General features: G+C 52.1%; 1 protein-coding gene across 2 annotated transcripts in view; it reads left to right on the plus strand.

Moving 5' to 3' along the window:
• Nucleotides 1-8,380: 8,380 nt before the first annotated feature.
• Nucleotides 8,381-13,525, plus strand: part of VAMP4 (vesicle associated membrane protein 4) — a 43,618-nt gene continuing 38,473 nt past the window's right edge. The window contains exon 1 of one of the 2 annotated variants that reach the window (XM_077277587.1): nucleotides 8,381-8,604. The gene's annotated coding sequence lies outside the window, so the exon portion shown is untranslated. Of the gene's footprint in view, nucleotides 8,623-13,525 lie in introns of both variants that reach the window. The other variant, XM_077277588.1, reaches the window with a different exon arrangement.

Raw genomic sequence — 13,525 nt, forward strand, 5'->3', positions numbered from 1 at the left:
ACAGACAACCTATAGAAAAAGAACTTAAAAGCAACTTTGGGTGAAAAAATAAAACACATGATCTTAAAGTAATATTTTAACTCACTTTCTAGACATCCCTGCTGTCCTCTGCTGGACCATAGATGAAGCCTCTTTTGGCCATGATGACTAGTAAAATAATTACCAGCTAACACTACTGAGCTAAAGCCGCGTTCAGACGTTCGTGTGGCCAAGTCTGTGTACAGACCGTGGTGCGTGGACTGGCCACGAATCTCCTGACTACCTCATATATGACTGTGAAGTTTGGGTGAAGAGACCCTCAGCCGGTCTGTGCATGGCCCTCCGCACTCAGATCATGGCACCTAGGAGTGTGAATGAGGCTTAAATAAAAGTTTGTATAGGAAACTTCTGACCACTGCAGTTGTAAATGTGACTGTCATGATGATTTCCAAAATCTTTCAAGTGACTAATGACAATATTCGTTGGTTGTGATGGCTGGTAGACTGTCCTGGAAATGTGAAAAATGACTCGCGAGACCGCTAAGTCATCTGGGTAATTTCGCAATGCATCACTGGAAACGGAAGCTGGCGGCAGCATCGCGTGCATCGGTGGACGACGGAAGGTGAGAATAGCACGATTTTTTATTTTTTTAAATTATTTTTAACATATCTTTTTACCATTGATGCTGCATAGGCAGCATCAATAGTAAAAAGTTGGTCCGGGATGGGGCGACACACTGCCGCTGACTGGAGGGGAGTAGGGAGGGGGCACTGACTTGAGTAGAGTAGGGAGGGGCCAATTTGCGGCCAGACTAAGCCTGTCATGGATTGGTCGCGGCCTGCCGGTTGCGACCAATCAGTGACACGGGATTTCCATTACAGACAGACAAACAGATGGAAGTACCCCTTAGATGATTATATAGATAGAAATTCTGGTCTGGAGGGAAAGTCACACAGTCAGTCAGAGAGACAGAGGTGAGAGCAGTCAGACAGTGAGTGTCAGAAGGACTGAAGGGGCCGTGGAGCCTGAGGAGCTGCAGCTCCTGGAGAAAGAGAACACAGAGAATACATTGAAAAGAGCGTGCAGGAGAGCGAAGCACAGGAGAGTGACAACTGGAGAGAATAGCTGCGACTGGTCTACTTCCCTGCAGAGCGCAGATTCCTGTAGCCAAAAGACCGAGGTTGTGTCGGACTCTAGGAGGCACAGCAGAAATCGGCAGGACAGCTGAACTACATGTAACCTGTCCATCCTAATACCCAGGAGACACAATTGGCGCATTGAGCCCGGGTCGTGATAGACACCCTGTAAAAAGGCTCGAGCCACCTGTCATACGGGTTAGTGTCCCACCTTTATGGAAGACAGAGAGAACTGTGAGGACCTTGTCAGAAGCCACAGGCAGCAAGTGACCACACCACCATGCTAGTAGGAAGGCTTCTAACTCCACCTGGTAAAGGGGACTTTGAACTCGCTTCCAAGCCGGCCGGACCCTGCATGCCCTGTGATCTGGTGCCCTGGACTGTGGCTGCCTGAAGTCTTCAGTAAACCAGGTAAAGAGACTGCAAACCTGAGTCCTCTTTCTTTCTGCACTACCCACCATCTTCATCTACACACTGGGAGCCCTGGGGACCCATCTTCACCTGTGGGAAGTTATACCATCCAGCTGCCATACTATCACCCCAGAGGACCCCTTTAAGCAGCGTCGGTCCCTACTGACCGAATACCACAGGTGGTGTCACGAACACAAACTTTATTCTCAAAACCCCTTTAAAGACATTCCCTTTAACATGGGCGCCCTTAGCCACAGACCGGGTCGCTGCCACCGTGACCTCCCCTTTAAGCCGACCGGACCCGGTACCGAGTACCCCTAGGCCCTGGCAGACGACTCACTTGCCTCAGACATCCGAGGGAAGAGTGAGCGCTGCGGACGATGATAGGCAGCAGCGCTCACATGGCTTTACAATGTCATGCTAGTGCCGGGACACCTCATACGGCCAAGTGCCGGAGCGGCAGGTGAGAATAAGGTTTTTTCTTTTTACATGTGGGACTACAGCATTTAAGAAGCCGCCATGCAGGTAGTGGATAATAAATAGTATGTACTACAAAAAATAAACTGGTTTCCAGTCACTGAACAGTTACATACAGGAATCTGTGTGATTTATTGTTTTCAGAAGAATAAGATGATGACTCCCGATAAGCCAGAAGCCGAGAAAATAATCAGAGCATTATAATATTGTTTATACACTGAAGCCGCTCACTGGCGAAACCCCGTGCTATTATTCAGCAGGGCTGATTGCTTTCACAGAGGCTCCTGCGGATCCAGAGGAATGTGGATGGGATGTTTACGGCTGCTCGGGGTGATGTGTGGGGCAGGGTTTAGCTGGAACACTTATTTTTCCAGGCAGAAGTTCGGCATTTGGAAAATGTTCTGAGTCTTAGAAAATATTCCTCTGCTAGTATTTCCACACAACAGAAAAACATGACGGATGTCCAGTCATGCAAAGTATCCGGGCAGGTCCTCGCTATGTGGTCAAGACCGGGCTTATAAATGGGGTCTATACCAGAAACCAAACTAATCCTGACCATACTGCCTGAATTCAACACTTAAGAAGCTGCTAATGGGGCTGAATATACCAAAATCTTGCTGTATACGGCAAAAATCACAGGCTTCTATGAACGCGTTCTGTGAACGCCACTGGTACCGATTGACAGCGGCATTTAACAGGTTAAAAGTAGCGGGCAGAGCTTTGTTCCATATATGGCCAGAGAGGCAGATGATGGCTAAATAACTCAGCCATCATCTGCCGGCAAACATGTAGGCTCAGTTTCTAGGCCCGCATGAATGTCAGGGAGCCGGCGTAAGACGTAACTGTACGTTATCTGTCAGTAAGGGTTAAAGAAAAGGAGCTCTATGGTAAGATCACTATTTTATCAGCAGCAGATCATCACTAGAAGACTAGCAACCTCGCTGTCAGTTTGCCCATCCAACGACACCCCCCACCACTGATTGCTTTCTGCCTATGCACAGTGTACACAGAAAGCTGTCAATCAGTGGTGTGGAAAGGGTTATACAGGGCTCAGCATTCAGAGGACTGGTAGATCTGCAACAAATAACAGTGAATTCCGCAAAATGACAAGCAGCCTAGTGACACATCACTGCAATCAGGGTCTCTGCCCCTACCTCATGCTGATCTCAGGTGGGGTAGCAAAAACCTGGAGACAGATTCCCTTTAAAGTCATCAAAACACAGGCTAGATAAGTGCAAGTCGTCAATATAAAACACTATTGGGATATGCTCAGATGAGAAGATGTAACCTGCTGAGATGAGTCCATGAACCATGGTGGAAGGAAGGAGAGGCTGAGAAATTCACTAATATCATATCATGGGGCTCTTGGGAGAGAACACAGAGGTCCCCCGTGATGCCACCACTCTCACTGTCCACTCATGTACTTTCAACTTGGAGCATGCCCAGGTTTTGGAGCTTGTGCACCCAAGAAGGTCTACTGGCCCAGCGAGGAGGCATTTGGATATAGATATCCATTTCTGTGAATACTTAAGAGCTCCAGGAGATTATGGGAAAAGCAGACATGGTGGTGGTGAGAACTAGCTCAGGAAGTGCCTGGTGATTCACCAGAAGCTGGTCACATGGCAGACGTTAGAGGAAATGCCAACTTCACTGTCATCTACAAAAGATTCAAATATCTGATGACAAAGATGATGTTCATTCACAAGCGTTCAGGAGAAATTGCTGTGGTTTATGTAAATATCTACTGAAGGACTGTCACTATTTCTTGGCTTGTATAGTTCAGTTATAATGATTTTTTGATGACTAAACCTAACAGGGCACCAGGTATTAAAGGGTTATTCCCATCTTCCTGCAGAAGTATTGTTGGATATTGTTTATAAGAAGAAAAAACTATTTTTCAATTCACTGCTTATTGTAATTTTCAGCCATTTTTTACATATTAACAATTTTCTTTATTTCCATCTTGTTGCCTTGAAGACCGACTACCTGTGCTAGTCAGCGGGACATGCGCAGTGCTTACTATGTCTTTGCCATTGAGCTTGTAAGCACTGTTTTGAACCTCTCTAATATCAATAGTGTGACAAAAGAGCTAATATCTCAAGAACGGCTGAAAATTTTAATAAGCGTCAGAGTGCAAACGCGTTTGTTGTTTCTATTACTACACAACAAAGTCCTTATATAAAGAGGGAAATAACCTTCTACACGATGTGCTGAGGATTTGGTCCATTTGATCGATCTTATCCTTCCACAAAGAGTTGGGATTGTTTCAAAAGGGCCTTCTATTATTCAGGTTTCATTTGGAATAGGAGTGTAAGGCTAGGTTCTCATTGCGTTGGGGCAATTCGTTTAGCGCTAAGCGCTAGCGGATTGCGCTAACGCAATGTCTTTTTCGGGGTCGCGTTAAACGTCCCCGCTAGCGCAGATCCCCGATCTGCCAGAGCGGGGAACGGACCTCGGGCACGCCGCGGACGCTGCAAGCAGCGTCCGAGGCGCGCCACAAAAAAATGGCACGCGCTAGCAATGTGCTTTAACATTGCTGGCAATGGGAGCGCTAACGGAGGCGTTGCATGGCGTTAATTTCGCCGTGCAACGCTGTCCGTTAGCGCTCACACTAAAACGCAATGAGAACCCAGCCTTACAATGTGGAACAGCTGATTTCAGAAGTCATCCTCCAATCAACTGTTTGGAAAAGAATTTGTACAAAAATGTATCCACAGTCCATCACTGTCAATCCGACCGGTCTGCGGCAACAAAGCCCCATATGGCAAGCTGTGATGCCCCGTGTCCTCCTACCATCCCCAACATTACATTTTTCTGCAACTTGTTGCACAGTAGATCTTCTATCGGCTAGTCTTTGCCTTCAACAAGTATAAATGAACCCTGGGAACCCATAGCCGTCACCAGTTGTCCTTCTTTGGACAGCTTTTGGTAGGTACTGACCACTGCAAGCTTGCAACCCCCAGAAGACATGCTATTTTGGAGATGCTTTTCAAGTCAGTCATCTTGTCATCACAATTTGGTCCTACTCAAAGTTGACCTGATCCTTATACTTGCCTAGGTTTTTGCTTACAAGACGCCAACTTGAATAACTGCTCATATTCTAATATATCCTGACCACAGGTTACAGAATCGTTATTATTCACCTTGACTCTGGGTTCCGCATGTGAAGACAGGACATAGCAGATGAGCTGCTACACGTGCGGCTGATACGTCCCATATGACCTCCCACAGTAATTAGGCTGCACGGGCCATATGGAACGCTAAGAAGGCCGGGATACACCGAGGAATGCTGATGGGACCTAATACATTGGCTTCTTGAGGTCAGGGAAAGATGGTGGCCACACTATAAGTTTGTCCTCTTTTATGCCCATAGCAGCCAGAGATGCAGATGTGTTTTTTGCAGCATGAGACGGTGCATTATCATGCATGAAAATGACCTTGCTGCGGAAAGCACGGTTCTTCCTCTTGAACCATGGCAGGAAGTGTTGTTTTAGAAATTCCACATAGATTATGGAGTTCATCTTTACCCCTTCAGGGATCATAAAGGGGCCGACAATCTCTCTCCCCATGATTCCAGCCCAAAACATTACTCCACCTCCTCCTTGTTGGCGCCTTAGCCGTGTTTTCATGGGGTGTCCATCCTCCACTCCATCCATCTGGACCATCGAGCGTTGCACGACACTCATCGGTGAACAAAACAGTTTGGAAGTCAGTCTTCATGTATCGTTTGGCCCACTGGAGCCGTTTCTGCTTGTTGCAGTGGATAGAGGTGGTCGACAGGATGGCTTACGCACAACTGCAAACCTCTGAAGGACCCTGCATCTTGTTGTTCTGGGGACGTTGGAGGCACCAGCAGATTCAAAAACTTGTCTGCTGCTATGACAAGGCATTTTTGCAGCTGCTCTTTTAACCTTACGCAATTGCCTGTTGGAAAGAGTCCTCAATTTTTCCTTATCAGCACGCACACGTGTGTGCTGGGAATCAACTACATACATACTTCTTGATTGTGCGATGATCACGATGAAGTGTCTTGGCAATGTTGATTGTAGTCATGCCTTGACCTAAATACTCCACAATTTGTTGCTTCTCAGTAGCCGACACATCCTTTTTCTTTCCCATTTTGGCAAAAAATGTAGGCTGCTTAATAATGTGGAACAGCCTTCTTAGGCTACTTTCACACTAGCGTTAACTGCAATACGTCGCAAATGCGTCGTTTTGCCGAAACTACGCATCCAGCAAAAGTTCTTGCTGGATACGTTTTTTCGTCATAGACTAACATTAGCGACGCATTTGCGACGCATTGCCAAACGGTGCGTCCGTTTTGCGACGCTTGGGCGTGTGGTAGCGGACCGTCGGGAGAAAAAAACGTTACATGTAACGTTTTTTGCTCCCGACGGTCCGCTTTTTCCGACCGCGCATGCGCGGCCGGAACTCCGCCCCCACCTCCCCGCACTTCCCCGCACCTCACAATGGGGCAGCGGATGCGTGGGAAAAATGCATCCGCTGCCCCCGTTGTGCGGCGGAGACCACGCTAGCGTCGGGAACGTCGGCCCGACGCACGGCGACGGGTTGTTCCCGACGCTAGTGTGAAAGTAGCCTTAAGTAGTCTTGCCTTTATTTGGACACAGCTGCCGAACTAATGTGCACAGGTATCTGCAATTGCTTTCAGTGATATAAAGAGCCCTGACACACATCACCATCAATGAGTTTAAATGACAAACAAAAAAATTCTAACCTTATCACTCCTAAACTCTTTGTGCATAATAATTTGGAACACAGTGTATATACACATATTTCACCACATGCTGGCTAAGAGATGTAAATAATTCAGCTGCGGTGATGAAAACTAAATCTCTGAGCACTAAAAAATACTCGGAGGACCCCCGAGCGTGCTCGAGAAATCTCAAGTAACGAGTATATTCGCTCATCACTAAAAATGGCGTGTCCACTATGCGTCCACAGACGCCCGGGCTCAGACCACAGTATGTCAGTTTCTCTTGTGCGGATGGACAGACGGTTTCGGAAGCACATGCGGATTCACTGCGTTGCCAGTTCTGGACCCTGAGCACATACCCAAACCAGTGATATCACCTCCTTCCCCGCACAGCCCCATGCAAGTGACATCACCCCTTCCTCGCACAGCCCCATGCAAGTGATATCACCCCTTCCCCGCACAGGCCCCAGCACACAGCCCTATACCAGTGACATCACTTTCTTCCCTGCACTCTCTGTCCCCACAATACAGCCTCACATCACTCACCCTAAGGGCTCATTTCCACATGCGAGAAACACGTCCGTGTCTTGCATGTGGAAACCAAGCTCTGGCGCCAGCACTTTGGAGCGGAGCTGTGCAGCTCCATGTGTTCCTATGCTGCCACACGCTCCGCTCTGGAGTGCCGGCGCAAGAGCTTGGTTTCTACATGCAAGACACGGATGTGTTTCTCGCATGTGGAAATAAGCCCTTAGGCCAGTCTCACACGTCCAGATAATTCCGGTACCGGAAAAATCTGTACCGGAGTTATCCGTGTGCTCACGTGGCACATCAGTGTGGCACACGTGCGGCAGCCGTGTGCCGACTGGGTACTACACGGACCGTGCAGGAGACAGCGCTAAAGTAAGCGCTGTCCCCTGCTTTGGGTGCTGAAGCCGCCATTCATTTCTTCTCTCCAGCAGCGTTCGCTGGAGAGAAGGAATGAAAAATCATTGTTTTTTTTGTGGTGGTTGAAATAAAGTTCCCGGTAACCAACCCCCTCCCACCCCGTGCGCCGGCCCGCTGGAAATAAAATACTCGCCCAGCTCCCTCGATGCGTCCTCTCAGCGCCGCAGCCTCTCCTGTATGAGCAGTCACGTGGTGCCGCTCATTACAGTGATCAATATGCGGCTCCACCTTCCATAGGGGAGCTGGGCGAGTATTTTATTTCCAGCGGGCAGGCGCACAGGGGGTAGGAAGGGGTGGGAGGGGGTTGGCTATCGGGAACTTTATTTCAACCGCAAAAAAAAAAGATTTTTCATTCCTTCTCTCCAGCGAACGCTGCTGGAGAGAAGAAATGAATGGCGGCTTCAGCACCACAAGCTGGGGGACAGCACTTACTGTAGCGCTGTCTCCTGCACAGTACACTGACATGTCTCTGTGTTTTTCAAACGGACACACGGTCCGTGAAAACACGCTGACGTGCAGAGAAACATTGATTTTAATGTGTCTACGTGAGTCAGTGTCTCCGGTAAGTGAGAAAACTGTCACCACACGTACCGGAGCCACTGACGTGTGAAACCGGCCATAATAGACTTATGTATAAATAGAAAACAAAAACGGATTCTTCTCTGCACACATCTCCATAGTGCAGCCCCTCCATAGTAAGAGCAGCCCCTCCATAGTAAGAGCAGCCCCCCCCCAGCCCTCTCAGGGTCACGTGTCCACACTTCTCTCCTCACCCCAGCACAACGCTGCTTCCTGGTGTCAGCGCTGCACTGATGAGAGGCCCCGCCTTTTCCGGTGACGTCATCCGTCACAGTTGTTGCTGCGGAGCTGCTCCGTTGTAGACGCGACCTGAGAAACAAGTAGCTGCGCGCGTCCAGGGGGACAGGAGCCCCGGGAGGACTGGTAATTGGCAGCGTGTCGGTAACAGCGCCCCCCGCCGGTGATGATGCGATTGACAGGCAGTGATGTGCTGGGGCTGTGGCGGGCAGTGCGGTCCCTGCACATCAGTCACCATGTCCCCGGTGCTGGGTGCACCTGCTTCTCCGGTGTCTGCAGTGTACACTGTGCCGGATCACGGGAGAAGCCTGAGGATCATTCCCCGCTGTAACATCAGCTGCCCCATCACAGCGGGGAGGACCCCCCATCACATCAGCCCCAGGGGTACAGGGTGGGAAGAATCGTGTCCACCGACCAGTAACGTCACCCCATACGTGTGTGCTGGATGTGGCCCCCGCTTATCCCGGTGATGTGGCCCCGCTTATCCCGGTGATGTGGTCCCGTCTCACACTGCCAGGAATGTAGATGTGGGCACTCGCTCCATTGTCTTCTATGGGAGTACTGAAACTAGCCAAGCTGGCATGTGTATGGGCCAGAAAGGGCTGAGATGGGACCGCTCCTTTAAGAGTGTGTTTCTGTCTGAATAATTGTGATGAATCTGTAAAAAAAAACAAACACTGCATGACAGGGTGCTGCACGGATGGTCGGTGTATGGGTGGGCGCCGCACGGATGGTCGGTGTATGGGTGGGCGCCGCACGGATGGTCGGTGTATGGGTGGGCGCTGCACGGATGGTCGGTGTATGGGTGGGTGCTGCACGGATGGTCGGTGTATGGGTGGGCGCCGCACGGATGGTCGGTGTATGGGTGGGCGCCGCACGGATGGTCGGTGTATGGGTGGGCGCTGCACGGATGGTCGGTGTATGGGTGGGTGCTGCACGGATGGTCGGTGTATGGGTGGGCGCCGCACGGATGGTCGGTGTATGGGTGGGCGCCGCACGGATGGTCGGTGTATGGGTGGGCGCCGCACGGATGGTCGGTGTATGGGTGGGCGCTGCACGGATGGTCGGTGTATGGGTGGGCGCTGCACGGATGGTCGGTGTATGGGTGGGTGCTGCACGGATGGTCGGTGTATGGGTGGGTGCTGCACGGATGGTCGGTGTATGGGTGGGTGCTGCACGGATGGTCGGTGTATGGGTGGGTGCTGCACGGATGGTCGGTGTATGGGTGGGTGCTGCACGGATGGTCGGTGTATGGGTGGGTGCTGCACGGATGGTCGGTGTATGGGTGGGTGCTGCACGGATGGTCGGTGTATGGGTGGGTGCTGCACGGATGGTCGGTGTATGGGTGGGTGCTGCACGGATGGTCGGTGTATGGGTGGGTGCTGCACGGATGGTCGGTGTATGGGTGGGTGCTGCACGGATGGTCGGTGTATGGGTGGGTGCTGCACGGATGGTCGGTGTATGGGTGGGTGCTGCACGGATGGTCGGTGTATGGGTGGGTGCTGCACGGATGGTCGGTGTATGGGTGGGTGCTGCACGGATGGTCGGTGTATGGGTGGGTGCTGCACGGATGGTCGGTGTATGGGTGGGTGCTGCACGGATGGTCGGTGTATGGGTGGGTGCTGCACGGATGGTCGGTGTATGGGTGGGTGCTGCACGGATGGTCGGTGTATGGGTGGGTGCTGCACGGATGGTCGGTGTATGGGTGGGTGCTGCACGGATGGTCGGTGTATGGGTGGGTGCTGCACGGATGGTCGGTGTATGGGTGGGTGCTGCACGGATGGTCGGTGTATGGGTGGGTGCTGCACGGATGGTCGGTGTATGGGTGGGTGCTGCACGGATGGTCGGTGTATGGGTGGGTGCTGCACGGATGGTCGGTGTATGGGTGGGCGCTGCACGGATGGTCGGTGTATGGGTGGGCGCTGCACGGATGGTCGGTGTATGGGTGGGCGCTGCACGGATGGTCGGTGTATGGGTGGGCGCTGCACGGATGGTCGGTGTATGGGTGGGCGCTGCACGGATGGTCGGTGTATGGGTGGGCGCTGCACGGATGGTCGGTGTATGGGTGGGCGCTGCACGGATGGTCGGTGTATGGGTGGGTGCTGCACGGATGGTCGGTGTATGGGTGGGTGCTGCACGGATGGTCGGTGTATGGGTGGGTGCTGCACGGATGGTCGGTGTATGGGTGGGCGCCGCACGGATGGTCGGTGTATGGGTGGGCGCCGCACGGATGGTCGGTGTATGGGTGGGCGCCGCACGGATGGTCGGTGTATGGGTGGGTGCCGCACGGATGGTCGGTGTATGGGTGGGCGCCGCACGGATGGTCGGTGTATGGGTGGGCGCCGCACGGATGGTCGGTGTATGGGTGGGCGCCGCACGGATGGTCGGTGTATGGGTGGGCGCTGCACGGATGGTCGGTGTATGGGTGGGCGCCGCACGGATGGTCGGTGTATGGGTGGGCGCCGCACGGATGGTCGGTGTATGGGTGGGCGCCGCACGGATGGTCGGTGTATGGGTGGGCGCCGCACGGATGGTCGGTGTATGGGTGGGCGCTGCACGGATGGTCGGTGTATGGGTGGGTGCTGCACGGATGGTCGGTGTATGGGTGGGTGCTGCACGGATGGTCGGTGTATGGGTGGGTGCTGCACGGATGGTCGGTGTATGGGTGGGTGCTGCACGGATGGTCGGTGTATGGGTGGGTGCTGCACGGATGGTCGGTGTATGGGTGGGTGCTGCACGGATGGTCGGTGTATGGGTGGGTGCTGCACGGATGGTCGGTGTATGGGTGGGTGCTGCACGGATGGTCGGTGTATGGGTGGGTGCTGCACGGATGGTCGGTGTATGGGTGGGTGCTGCACGGATGGTCGGTGTATGGGTGGGTGCTGCACGGATGGTCGGTGTATGGGTGGGTGCTGCACGGATGGTCGGTGTATGGGTGGGTGCTGCACGGATGGTCGGTGTATGGGTGGGTGCTGCACGGATGGTCGGTGTATGGGTGGGTGCTGCACGGATGGTCGGTGTATGGGTGGGTGCTGCACGGATGGTCGGTGTATGGGTGGGCGCTGCACGGATGGTCGGTGTATGGGTGGGCGCTGCACGGATGGTCGGTGTATGGGTGGGCGCTGCACGGATGGTCGGTGTATGGGTGGGCGCTGCACGGATGGTCGGTGTATGGGTGGGCGCTGCACGGATGGTCGGTGTATGGGTGGGCGCTGCACGGATGGTCGGTGTATGGGTGGGCGCTGCACGGATGGTCGGTGTATGGGTGGGCGCTGCACGGATGGTCGGTGTATGGGTGGGCGCTGCACGGATGGTCGGTGTATGGGTGGGCGCCGCACGGATGGTCGGTGTATGGGTGGGCGCCGCACGGATGGTCGGTGTATGGGTGGGCGCCGCACGGATGGTCGGTGTATGGGTGGGCGCCGCACGGATGGTCGGTGTATGGGTGGGCGCCGCACGGATGGTCGGTGTATGGGTGGGCGCTGCATGGAAGGCTGCCGCATGGGTGGGTGCTGTATGGCTTTCATTTTTTACTGCACCCATTGAGATTAGTGGCCGAGTCTGACTCTACAATGTAGCGGACTGGTGCATGCTGCCATTTTTTACTACATTGACCTGTATTAGTCCATTTGCTTGTCCATTTCACAGGGGATAGCTCATGGGTGTAACGTGTTGCTGTGAACGGACCCTTTTAAAGGGGTTTTCTGGTGAAAACTCAATGGCTGGTAACTTATTGATCAGTGGATGTCTGACCATAGTGACCAGACTGGATCGGCAGACCTGGACTCTTATCCCTGTTAGTGCACACACGACCGTCGTTCCAGTCATTCCTTATGGGGCTGCGGAGCGCCGTGCTCTGCTCTTTCCAGCAGCCCCATACAGAAGGAATGGAGCAGCAGTCACTCTTCCATCCTGCCGCTCCACACTAATGGCGATAAAAGTTCCCAATTCTTCGAATCCTCACCGATCTCTAAGGTATCATCCATTCTGTAAATAAGTCGTTTTGACTGGACGACGCCTCTCTCTGAATGGCAAGTACAGTGGCTTGTTAAGGTATTCACCCCCCCGCCCTTGGCATTGTTCGTGTTTTGCTACCTCACAACCTGGAATTTCACATTTTGTTTTTGAGGATTTGCATCAGTTCATATAAAGAACATAACTACAACTGTGAACATTTGGTTTTCTTTTTATTGAGAAGCAAACAACAAATATGACAAAATAATTGAAAACTTCAGCGTGCATAACTATTCACCCCCCTAAAGTTAGTACTTTGTAGAGCCTCCTTTTGCAGCAAATAAAGCTGCAAGTCGCTTTGGATAAGTCTCTATGAGCTTTCCACATCTTGCCACTGGGATTTCTGCCCATCACTCAAGGTAAAACTGCTCCAGCTCCTTCAAGTTAGTTGGTTTCCTCTGGTGAACAGCAATCTTCACGTCTGACCACAGATTCTAAATTAGATGAAGGTCTGGGCTATTACTAGGCCACTCCAAATATTTACATGTTTCCCCTTTAACCACTCAAGTGTTGCTTTAGCAGTATGCTTTGGGTCATTGCCTTGTTGGAAGGTGAACCTCCTTCCCAGTCTCAAATCACTAACAGACTGAAACAGATTTTTCTCACGACTATCCCTGTATTTCACACCATCCATCTTCCCCTCTACTTGTACCATTTTCCCTGTCCCTGTTGGCAAAAAACATTCCCACAGCACAATGCTGCTACCACCATGTTTCACTGTGGGGATGGTGTTCTTGAGCTATGTTGGTTTGGCGCCAGACATAGCTTTTACCTTGGTGGACAAAAAACTCAATTTTGGTCTCATCTGACCACAGCACCTTACTCCATATATTCGGGGAGTCTCCCACATGTCTTTTGGCAAACTCCAATATGAGCCTTACAATTTTTGTGTGTATGTAAATGCTTTTTCTCTGATCGCCCATGACGGCACCACGGAGAGAGGGGATCCGCCCACCAAGGACAGGAAACCTACGGATAAAAAGGCGGTACCACTCTCCCGCATCAGTTGGTTTCCTGTCCTTGATGGGAGACC

Source organism: Ranitomeya variabilis, chromosome 8 (assembly GCF_051348905.1).
Source record: "Ranitomeya variabilis isolate aRanVar5 chromosome 8, aRanVar5.hap1, whole genome shotgun sequence".
In the NCBI taxonomy this organism is placed as follows: domain Eukaryota; kingdom Metazoa; phylum Chordata; class Amphibia; order Anura; family Dendrobatidae; genus Ranitomeya; species Ranitomeya variabilis.